At 50.6% G+C, this 10,286-nt stretch overlaps 1 protein-coding gene across 1 annotated transcript in view; it reads left to right on the top strand.

The window, feature by feature from the left end:
- The first annotated feature begins 433 nt into the window (after positions 1-433).
- PTAC14 (plastid transcriptionally active 14) overlaps positions 434-10,286 on the top strand; it is a 99,424-nt gene continuing 89,571 nt past the window's right edge. The window contains exon 1 of the mRNA XM_087333324.1: positions 434-442. The gene's annotated coding sequence lies outside the window, so the exon portion shown is untranslated. The remainder of the gene's footprint in view (positions 443-10,286) is intronic.

Genomic DNA, 10,286 nt, shown 5'->3' with positions numbered 1-10,286 from the left:
GAATAGGTGAGGAAAAGAGAGAGAGAGAGAGACGCTCACTCACGTTGTCGCGTTACTAAGCGCGTGCGTGGAGAAACGAGGCGGGACCACCGGGGTCTTGAACCGAAGAGCAGGTGATAGGAGGGGAAAGAGAAAGAGAGAGACGACCGGTAACGTATGAGCAAAGAAACACAGGGACACGGCCCGTCAACGCAGAAAACACGAATGGACACAGAGACAGAGAGACACGAATGTTTGTATATTAACAAATGACACAAAACAACAGAGCACGCGAGCAGTTACAACTGAACAGGCCGACGAACAAATGTCGATGCCTGCTCGTCTGCGTACGAAAGGGGATAAGATGGAGGTGCTGCCGGAAGCACACGGGCGTTCCTCGAAGCAGCGCGAGCCTCCTGAAATCCTGCAGAGAAGAGCGATGGAGAATGAACAGAGGAGAAGCGTTCGGTTACAGTCCGACAACACTTCGTCCTCCTCAATGCGCTATTCCTCTCTCCCCGCGTCCCCTCTCTTTTATAGCTTCAAGAAGGGAGCCGTTCCCTCATTTACTTCCTACCTACCGAATCTAACTACCCAGGATATACCTATGTACCTAATTCCCTATTATATACATTAAAGGGCGCGCACGCGTGAAGAGCCGGTTCACGCGCTCTATGCACCGATTGCGCCAAGGGACGGTTTTCTTCACGACAATGTATAGACAAAGAAGCGCCAACCGATTCTTTTTGGGGTTGGGTGTGGGTGTGTGATTAGAATTTTTATTTAGGTTAATAGTATGGGGGACAGAATTTTTAGTGTTATTTATCTCGGCTTCTACGGGAGCAATGTACGAGGGACTGTCATAAAACATTTCATTATGATTTTCCTCTTCCCCTTCATACATTGTAATGTCTATATCTCTAATATTAGGGTTTTCATATCTATTTTGTGCTCTTGTTTTATCTCTAAGTTCCGTGGCCGTTCTCTTAAGTGTATCATCAATGTTGTAATTTAGTGCGAAATCGTCACACATTTTTAGGATTTCAGAGCCGAAATCTTGTGGTAACGTTGTCGCGTTGTTACGCGCGTGCGTGGAGAACAAGGCGGGACCATTGGGGTCTTGGACCGAGGAATAGGTGAGGAAAAGAGAGAGAGAGAGAGACGCTCACTCATGTATAGACAAAGAAGCGCATGGGGAAGCGTCACAACAACACAGGAGACGCAAGTTGAGAACACTAGAGTGTGTATGTAAATATAGGCATGTATTTGTATGTATGCAGACGACTCGAACTGTTACAGCCGACCAGGTCGGCGAGGTGGGTGCAGACGCCTGATCACCCATGCACACAGGAGAGCAAGATGGAGATTCTGCCGGAAGCACATGGGCGTTCCACAGAGCAGAATCAGCCTCCTGAGAGCCTGCGCAAAAGAAGGCTATGGAGAACGACAGAGAATAGCTCAGTCCCAGTCCGACAGCACTTCGTTCCCTCTAGCGCGCGATATCTTCTCTCCCCCGTCTCCCTCTCTTTTATAGCTCAAGGAGGGAGGCCACTTCACCCGTTTACTTCACATTAATTCTCTGTCCTTTCGGACAGAGATACTCCTCGATTTCCCTTATAGAATATTGCTACCTAGGATTTAACCTTTGTGCCTACCTATCTACTATACGACAAGGGATGTGCCCACGTGTAAGGGCCGGTTCACACACACTATACACAGTTTGCGCCTAGGGATGGTTTTCTTCACGACAACGTATTAATCGTTTCTTGAAAATTAGCCGGCTCAACATATGATGATACATCCTCAAAATGTTGGGGTTCTTGAAGGATGTTAGCAAAGTTATGTAGATCTGATCTAACGGTATTAGGGAAATTATCTAGGGTTTTAGTATAGGAGTGCACTAGTAAGTCTAGATGTTTAATATAAGTACTTGTTAGATCTTTATTATATTGATTAGTGAGGGTTAGAAAGTCCTTATGCATGCTATTGTTAATTTCTTCATGATCTATCTTTAGCTTGGGGGGATGAACTTCTAAGACTATTAGGGGTTAATTCATGAGAGTATAAGTTCAACATCCTATTATGGGTATTTTTGGCTTGTTTCTTTCTTTTGAAGAGTTGTTTAAATTCGACGAATACTCTAGTTTTATATTCTTCTAAGTATTTTGAGCAAAATGATGTATTAGAAGATGATACCTTAGTATTGGAAACCTTAGTATCAGGAGTGGAGTTGATGAGTGATGGAGAGAGAATATAATCTCGAGCATGCTTTTGTGGTCTTTTATTCGCACTATTACGCTTGATAGGGGTCGGTGTAGCCGATGCCATCGCTGCAGACGTCATTACCGTGGGTTGAGGGAACTCTTCACTAGATGGTTGCTCGAACATTGTCGATGCAGATCCATTGTGGGTTCCTATCTCCGGTGAATGAGCCTCCATGTGATATGTCGAATCTTTAGTACTTGTGGGCCGTATGGCCTAAGCAAGGAGTGCGAGCGTATAACCTTCGGCGGTTGGATAGTTAGGGTAAATAGTATGGTACCTAAAGAATAGTATAAAAGAGAGTAGTAGGGGAGGAGAAGAGAGAGAGAGAGAATTCAAATTTCAATTTATGTAAGAAAAGGTCTTTTGGCAAACATGTTTCGCTCTATATGAGCTCATCAGTGCTAAAGACCATATACAAAAATGTGAGAGGCTTATATAGGGGAAGATGCAAGAAGAGTGAAGGGGACAGGTGGGGATGGATGAGAGGGGATTTGAATGTGTATAAAGGAGGATGTGGGAGTTAGGGAGGTAGTGAATGTAGAGAGGGATGGCTTAATGAGGGTTGATTTTCTAACAAAACCTCTTCAACATTCTAAGCACATTATTTGATGTGTGCTCCCACTCATCAAATGTGGGTTGATTTTCTAACGAAACCTCTTCAACATTCTAAGCGCATTATTTGTTGTAAGCAAGTTGGATTAATTGATGTAATCGAAGACAAAGATGAAAATCTACACTTCTAGAAATTTTTGCTTAGGGGGGGGTATGGAAAATAATAATAATTATAAGCAATAAATAAATAAATAAATAGTTATTAATCTTAGGAATACGGTTATGAGAAGGAAACCGTATCTGTATCGGTGGTGGGCTTATAAAGCCACCACCGATGATGTAATAGTTAGTGCGTAATAATATAACTGTTCTCTCTCTCTCTCTCTCTCTCTCTCTCTCTCTCTCTCTCTCTCTCTCTCTCTCTCTGTCTCTCGTTTCACTCCAGACATCATTGTTTACGTTATATAGCTCATTGGAAAGCTCTTTTAGAGAGCTTTGTAAGGAATGTTCATTTACTGAATTCCGTTACCGTGGCGAGAAGTTATGAGCATTTTCTTCTGCATCCATCTTTGCCCCACGGCTCCTCAAACGCAAGGTAGATTTTGAAGCCCTAAATCAAGTGAAAGGTACATTTTCTCTCTCCCTCTTTCTCACTCTCTCTCTTCTCGTAGGGTTTGGTCCTACAATGACACACACTCATAAGGCCGCCTCACAGTTCGGGAGTATGATTGATAATGAACCGAAATCACCAACAAATGTTGATTCCAATGCAATAAACACAATGGACAAAATGCTTATGTCGATGTTTATGACATTATGAGTCACTTGATTTCTCTTAAAGAAACCATAAACAAGCAAGGTAAAGAGATTAGGATGTTAATGAAAGAGAATGCTAAGCTCCAAACTATTGCCATTGAGAATGAATTTCTTAAGAAAGTGGTTGCAAAACTTGAAGAAGAGATTTGTTGAGAGACAAGCTCAACATCCGTGCGTAATACGATGCGTAACCCAGTGCGTAGATTGGGTGCGTAAATCGGTACGCATAACATGGCCGTATCAGTGCGTAAACTGGAAGGCTGTTAGTATGATATTCCTCGTAAGGAATAATTTTGGGAGTTAGCTCGAAGACGAGGACGAAGTGAATGGCCTTACGGAGGACTGGTCGAAGGTTGGAAGGGTATGCCAATGGCTAGATGACGAGCGGGCCGAGAAGGCTAGGAGGAAGGCGCGCGACGGCGTGCCATCACAACGGGAAGAGGCCGAGCGGCAAAGAGAGTCGGCAAGGCTTGGTTTCGGGGCCAGGTTTGCGAAGGCGTACGTAGCTCTAGAGGCAATGCTCGAGGCATAGGAAAGAACGAGGCCGCAAGCCGACGATGAGGAGATAGACTTGCCCCATGAGATGGCAGAAGATTGGTACGGCGGTACCACAGGAGAGAGTGCGGAACAAAACGCCCTCTTGGCTTGCGGAGATGGAACAACCAAGGACAAGGCCGAGATACTGATCGAAGAATCAGAACGTTGGGACTAGCGGTTTCGGGCATGTCAGCCCGAAAACTCCGGACATTGGAGAATCAAGCCCAGGCGGGCTTGGTTGATCACAGAGCGGATGCTATGCACTGACACCACTAAAAGGGTCGGTGGCCTGGGACAAGCCACCGGAGGACGTTACGAAATCGGTTACCCCACATCTTGACCAGAGACTTCGGCAGTTCAAGCCAACAAGGCAACGTGAGTCCGAAAGAGAAGGGAGATGGTAGGGAAGCGTAAGGAAGGGATCAACGACGACGGGGAAAAATGAAAGAGGCGGTTGACTGAAGTATGGGTCCTCCACACTCATTCCCGAGACTTAGGCGGTTGCGTCCCAGAACCAATGGAAGACCTAAGAGATGGAAAGTGGCGGCAAGGGCGCGGAGGTCACGGCCAATACAACTGATCTGGAAGTGAAGAACGAAGATCGGTCCTATGGGTCACCTCACACCGGATCTAGAGACTTTGGCGGTTGGCATCGGATCCGACGTAAGACCAAGATACTGACGGTGGCGGCAAGAGAACGAGACCCAACAATGTGAAGTGATGGACAGACCTGGGCAAGAACCGGGCGGAGCGGATTTCCATATAACCGATCCAAAAGGGAGGAAGAGGCAGGCCTACGGGGAGACCAGGAACATGGTGTCATGAAGATCCGTCACTAGGCGCGGATCGCGAGGCGGAACCGCCGGGGTTCTGGACCGGAAGGACTCGAAGTTTGCACAAGCTTTAGTGGGAAAGGAATTAAGATAGATTGAAAGAGAGAGAGATTGAGATAAGATAGAACGTTTGATTTTAGATTGAGAGAGAGATTAAGAACTCTTGATTTTAGATTTCAAGAACAAGGTATATCATCAAAAGGATAATGAATTTTCTTCTTAATATTAATTTTGATTTAAAGTACAAAGCTTTCTTTTATCCAAAAAAAATCCCCCTTGATCTTTTTCATTCCCACTTTTATAGATGCCCTCATGCATTTGAGGGTTCAAGCCATGCATAAAATGCATGTTTGCCATTTGGCGCTCATGTATTATATGTGGTGCATGATAACCATGTCACTCATTTTAGCTCTCATGTATCAGAATTTATATGTAAAAGTACAATGATAGAAATATAATTTCAACTAAATATCTTTACTTAGTGGTAAGCCAATTGACTCCTAACTTGGAAGTGCAAGGTTCGAATCCTTACTTGCCCTCCTTGTATATGTATATATATATATTTATTTATCTAGTCGCCGGATGCCATCACCTCGGCAGCACCGGATGCCGCCGGTTAAAGGTGGCCGCCGCCTTGCCGGCTCCGTCGGATGTCGATACCACCGGTTACCGTTGTCGCGTTGTTATGCGTGTGCGTGTAGAAGGGCGGGACCACGGGGGTCTCGGACGAGGGAAGGAGGGAAGCCGAGAAGATGATTCCGGACAAGCCCCGGAAACAACCGAACAAGATGGAGAGAAAGAGAGGGAGCGCGCGCTTGACACCGACTCACACCCACACACACACACACCACGCCGACCTCAACAGAGACACGAATATGCACAGACAGATGCAAATGTATATATTACAAGGGAAAGAATACATCCCCGGCTTCGAGCTGGGCCATGGTAGGTTACAACAGTCGTCTGCTGCCAAGCCGCCGATCGGGGAGCTCACGGGCTTGTCGTGCCGAACGGGGTCTTGCACAGGAGGCCGGGTAGAAGTAAACCTACAACAGGGAGAGATACCACCCCGGTCGCGAGCCGGGTATGCTCAGAAGAAGAGGAGTTAACCTAACAGCTTTCCCGCCATAGCTGCCGCCCGAGTACTCGAGAAGGAGAAGAAGAAGAAGAAGAAAGAAAGAAGAAGAAGAGACTAACCCTAACTACCGGTATACCCTCTAACACAAAATGGGCAACCCCTTCACAAGAGGCGCTCCCCTCCTTTTATAGAACAAGGAGGGAGATGCGTTACAATGTGGGATAAATCCCGACTTACATGGGATTCTCTGTCCCAACTTGTCTACTCTTCGGCGCCATAAAGGCGCCCTCGTTATTCACACTAAATGTACAAGGGTGACTGCACATGCTGCACCCTGTCGATGTAGCCAATATTTCCCGGTTTCCTCCTCTGGCCGAAATTCTTCACGACATCCGCCCCCACCAAACCGCACATCCACCGGTATGTGCCAAATCTGGTGAAGGGTGAGAGATTTCGGCCGGTGAGAAACCGGTCTTCCGTAATTCGCATCCCGGCTCGCTGCCGGTTTGAATCGTCGGCTTCGGTTCTTTCTTCGCGCTTACCTCCCCGTAGGCTCGTTCAACCCGTCGATGGGTCCTTTGCCGCAATCTCCCTAGTCCACGTACTTCCTCTGGCCCTTGTTCGGCCGTATGCACACTCCGCTCTCCGCCGTATGCCCGATGTCCTCCGCTTGAGGAACGCTCGTAGTCGCCTGCCCGGCCTCCGTCGACCATTCTCGTGGTCCTGGTCGTCATCCCGCGTTGTTCCCCACTGCCTTCGTCCCCTCGCCGCCACCTTCCTTCTCCGTGGTCTTTCGTCGCCACGTCGGCTCGGACTGCCAAGGTCTTACGTCGGTGTGGAGGATCCATCTCCGGTCTTCTACACGTGACATCCGCCAGTGCCGAACACCGTCCCGTAGTCACGCTTCGATCCGGCCCGCGATGGCCACTTGCGAGACTCTTGTTCCGCCCCAGGTGTGCCTTTTCGGCTCGACACACCTCCCCGTGTTTGCCCCTACCGGCTCCTTCCGAAACCGTAACCAGCAGGTAGGGGTTTCGCTCTTCGTCCGCCCCGTCTTACCGACCTTTGTCGATGTCGGGTCTCGTTCCTTGCCGCCACCTTCCTTCTCCCTCGGTCTTACGTTGCCACGTTGGCGGAATAGCCGGAGTCTCCGGAACCGGTGTGGGGATCTCGTAGGACCGGACTTCCTTATGCTCGTGACCTTGCCGGTAGGTCCGATTTGGTTAGTGGCCGCGTCGCCGGCCTGATACCTTCTTTCTCTGCTTCTGTCGTCCGATCACGTTCGCCTGCTGCCACCGACCTCTCCTATAGGACTCACGCCGACACTCGGCCCGACCGCCAGATTAGTGTGAGGATCTCCGTAGACCGCCCGTCCGCAGTTCCCTCGCCTTTTTCCCCTTTCCGCCACCGATCACCACTCTAGGTCTTACGTCGGCTCTCGGGTCGACCGTCAGAGTCTCTGGAACCAGTGTGAAGGATCCTCCTTGGGCTCGTCGTATCCTTGACCCTTTTCCCGGGTCTTTCTTTACGTCGCAAGCCGAGAGGGTGGCTCGCTCCACACCCTCTCCTGTGGTACCGACGTACCATGTTCTCGGCCTCTTTGTAGGCCTGCTCTCTTCCTCCCTCCCGGAATGGTTATCCGAGAGTCCGCTCCGCCCGGTTCTCGTCCGGGTCCATTCGTCATTCTCCGTATTGCCGGGTCCCGTTCTCCTGTCGCCACCGATCTCTCCTATAGGACTCACGTCGGCACTCGGGCCGACAACCGGATCAGTGTGAAGATCTCATGGGACCGGTCTTCGTTCCCCGCACTTCTCCCGAACTCGTCGTCGCTCTCATTGTTGCGTTCCCGCCTCAATCTTCCTTCTCTTTGGCCTTACGTTGCCACGTTAGCTGAACAGCCGAAGTCTCCGGATAGGATGTGGTGTAACCGATTTCGCAACGTCTTTCGGCAACTCGTCTAGGCCACCGCCCCTTTTAGTGGTGTCGGCGGATAGCATCCGCTCCGTGATCAATCAAGCCTCGCCTGAGCTCAATTCTCCAATGTCCGGAGTTTCGGCTCCGATGCCGACCTTGCTAGACTCATTCCGAACCTCTGATCACCATCCTTCCAATTCCCAACCTTCGCCCGGTCGGTCTTTCTCCCCATGTAAAAGAGGGCGGCTCGTCCCGCACCCTCTCCCGTATCGGCACCTTCATGCCGAATCCGGCCTCGATCGAAGAATCCACGACCGGATTATGCTCCACCCGTATCGGAGCGTCGCACGGTTCGGTCCCTGGTCGGGTCGTTCCTTGGTCTCTTCGTCGACCCTTTTGCGGGCCATCTCCCATCCATCTTCGCTGGCATCGTGCCAGGACTCCTCGGTACCGCCATCCATCTCCTCGGTCTTCCATGGGCATAAGGGCCCTAATGTCGTGTTCTCCGGAATCGGGTCTGAGGGCTTTCGTCCGCTCCTTCCCCGTATCATCTCGCCGGTGATTCTCGGTCTCTCGCCGCCGCCATCCTCCTCTTGGCACTCGGACCCAACTGCCATCGTCTCTGGAGCAAGTGTGGGAAGACACAAAGAATCGCCCGTCCGTTTTACGCCCTTGTCCGTAGCCACCGGCTCTTCATGGTCGGCGGTCGTCTCCTTACCGATCGCATAAGCCCCACTTGGGCTTGATTCTCTGATGTCCGGGGTTTCAGCCCGAAACCGCTGGTCCCAACTATCCGATTCCGCGATCGGTATCTCAGCCTCGTCCTTGGCCGTTCTATCTCTGCAAGTCGAGAGGGCGTTTTGTTCCGCACCCCCTCCCGTGGTATTGTCGTACCGATCTTCCGCCATCGCGTGGGTCAAGTCTGTCTCCTCAGTCTCGGCTTGCGGCCTCGATGTTTCCTCTTCCTCGAGCATCTCCTCGAGAGTTGCGTACGCCTCCGCAATTCTGGCCCCAACGCCGGCCCCTGCCGACTCTCTTTGCCGTTCGACCTCTTCCCGCTGTGATGGCACGCCGTTGCGCGCCTTCCTCTTAGCCTTCTCGGCTCGCTCGTTGTCTAGCCTTTGGCACACCCTTCCGACCTTCGACCAGTCTTCGTAAGCCCATTCGCTCCGTCATCGTCTTCGAGCTCAATCCCGATGGCCTCCCGTTCCGCTCTGTCTTTCGACCTGATGAACAATCGGACTTTGTCCGCCCCCACCAAACCTTTTTCCCGCTCCGAGAGCCGAGCAAGCCGTTGCTCGAACTCTCGGAACGCCTTCGTTGCGCCCCGGTGGGTCTTTGCCGATGCTACCCACTGGTTGAAGGCGTGTCGTCCCCGACTCTTCCGCTGTCCTCCATATACCTGCAGGAGCGCCTCTTCAAAGATCTCCCACGAACTATGAGCTTCTTGGAGCTCCTTCACTTCCGCGTGCATACGGACGGCGACAACCCGACAGAAGAACTCCAGCCTCAACGCTTCATCCACGTCTCGCTCTTCCATTTCCATGTTGTAGGCTTCCAAGTAAGATGGGACTTTGTCCCTGTTGCAACGGCCGACTCTTTCGACCACTCGCTCGACCGCTTGTTGCGCCGACTCTCGCCTTGCTGTCGCTCGACTAAACTCCCTCACCGCTTCGACAAAAAGTTGCGCGAAGTTGTCTTCTTCTAACTCCATTCTCCCTTGCCGCCCTTCACGTCGGGTTCACCAAATATGTCGCGTTGTTACGCGCGTGCGTGTAGAAGGGCGGGACCATGGGGGTCTCGGATGAGGGAAGGAGGGAAGCTGAGAAGACGATTCCGGACGCACCCCGGAAACAACCGAACAAGAGGGAGAGAAAGAGAGGGAGCGCGCCCTTGACACCGACTCACACCAATACACACAACACGCCGACCTCAATAGAGACACGAATATGCTCAAATAGACGCAAATGTATATATTACAAGGGAAAGAATACATCCCCGGCTTCGAGCCGGGCCATGGTAGGTTACAACAGCTGTCTGTTGCCAAGCCGCTGATCGGGGAGCTCACGGGCGTGTCATGTCGAACGGGGTCTTGCACAGGAGGCCGGGCAGAAGTAAACCTACAACAAGGAGAGATACCACCCCGGTCACGAGCCGGGTACACTCAGAAGAAGAGGAGTTAACCTAACAGCTTTCCCGCCATAGCTGCCGCCCGAGTACTCGAGAAGGAGAAGAAGAAGAGGAAGAAAGAAAGAAGAAGAAGAGACTAACCGTAACTACCGGTATACCCTATAACACAAAATGGGCAACCC

The sequence above is a fragment of the Azolla caroliniana genome, unplaced genomic scaffold (genome assembly GCF_043228905.1).
Source record: "Azolla caroliniana isolate FFs.n. ecotype wild unplaced genomic scaffold, voAzoCaro1.0.p SCAF_17, whole genome shotgun sequence".
Lineage (NCBI taxonomy): Eukaryota > Viridiplantae > Streptophyta > Polypodiopsida > Salviniales > Salviniaceae > Azolla > Azolla caroliniana.
Note: the sequence above shows the minus strand (reverse complement) of the source record. Positions and strands in the feature narration are given on the sequence as shown.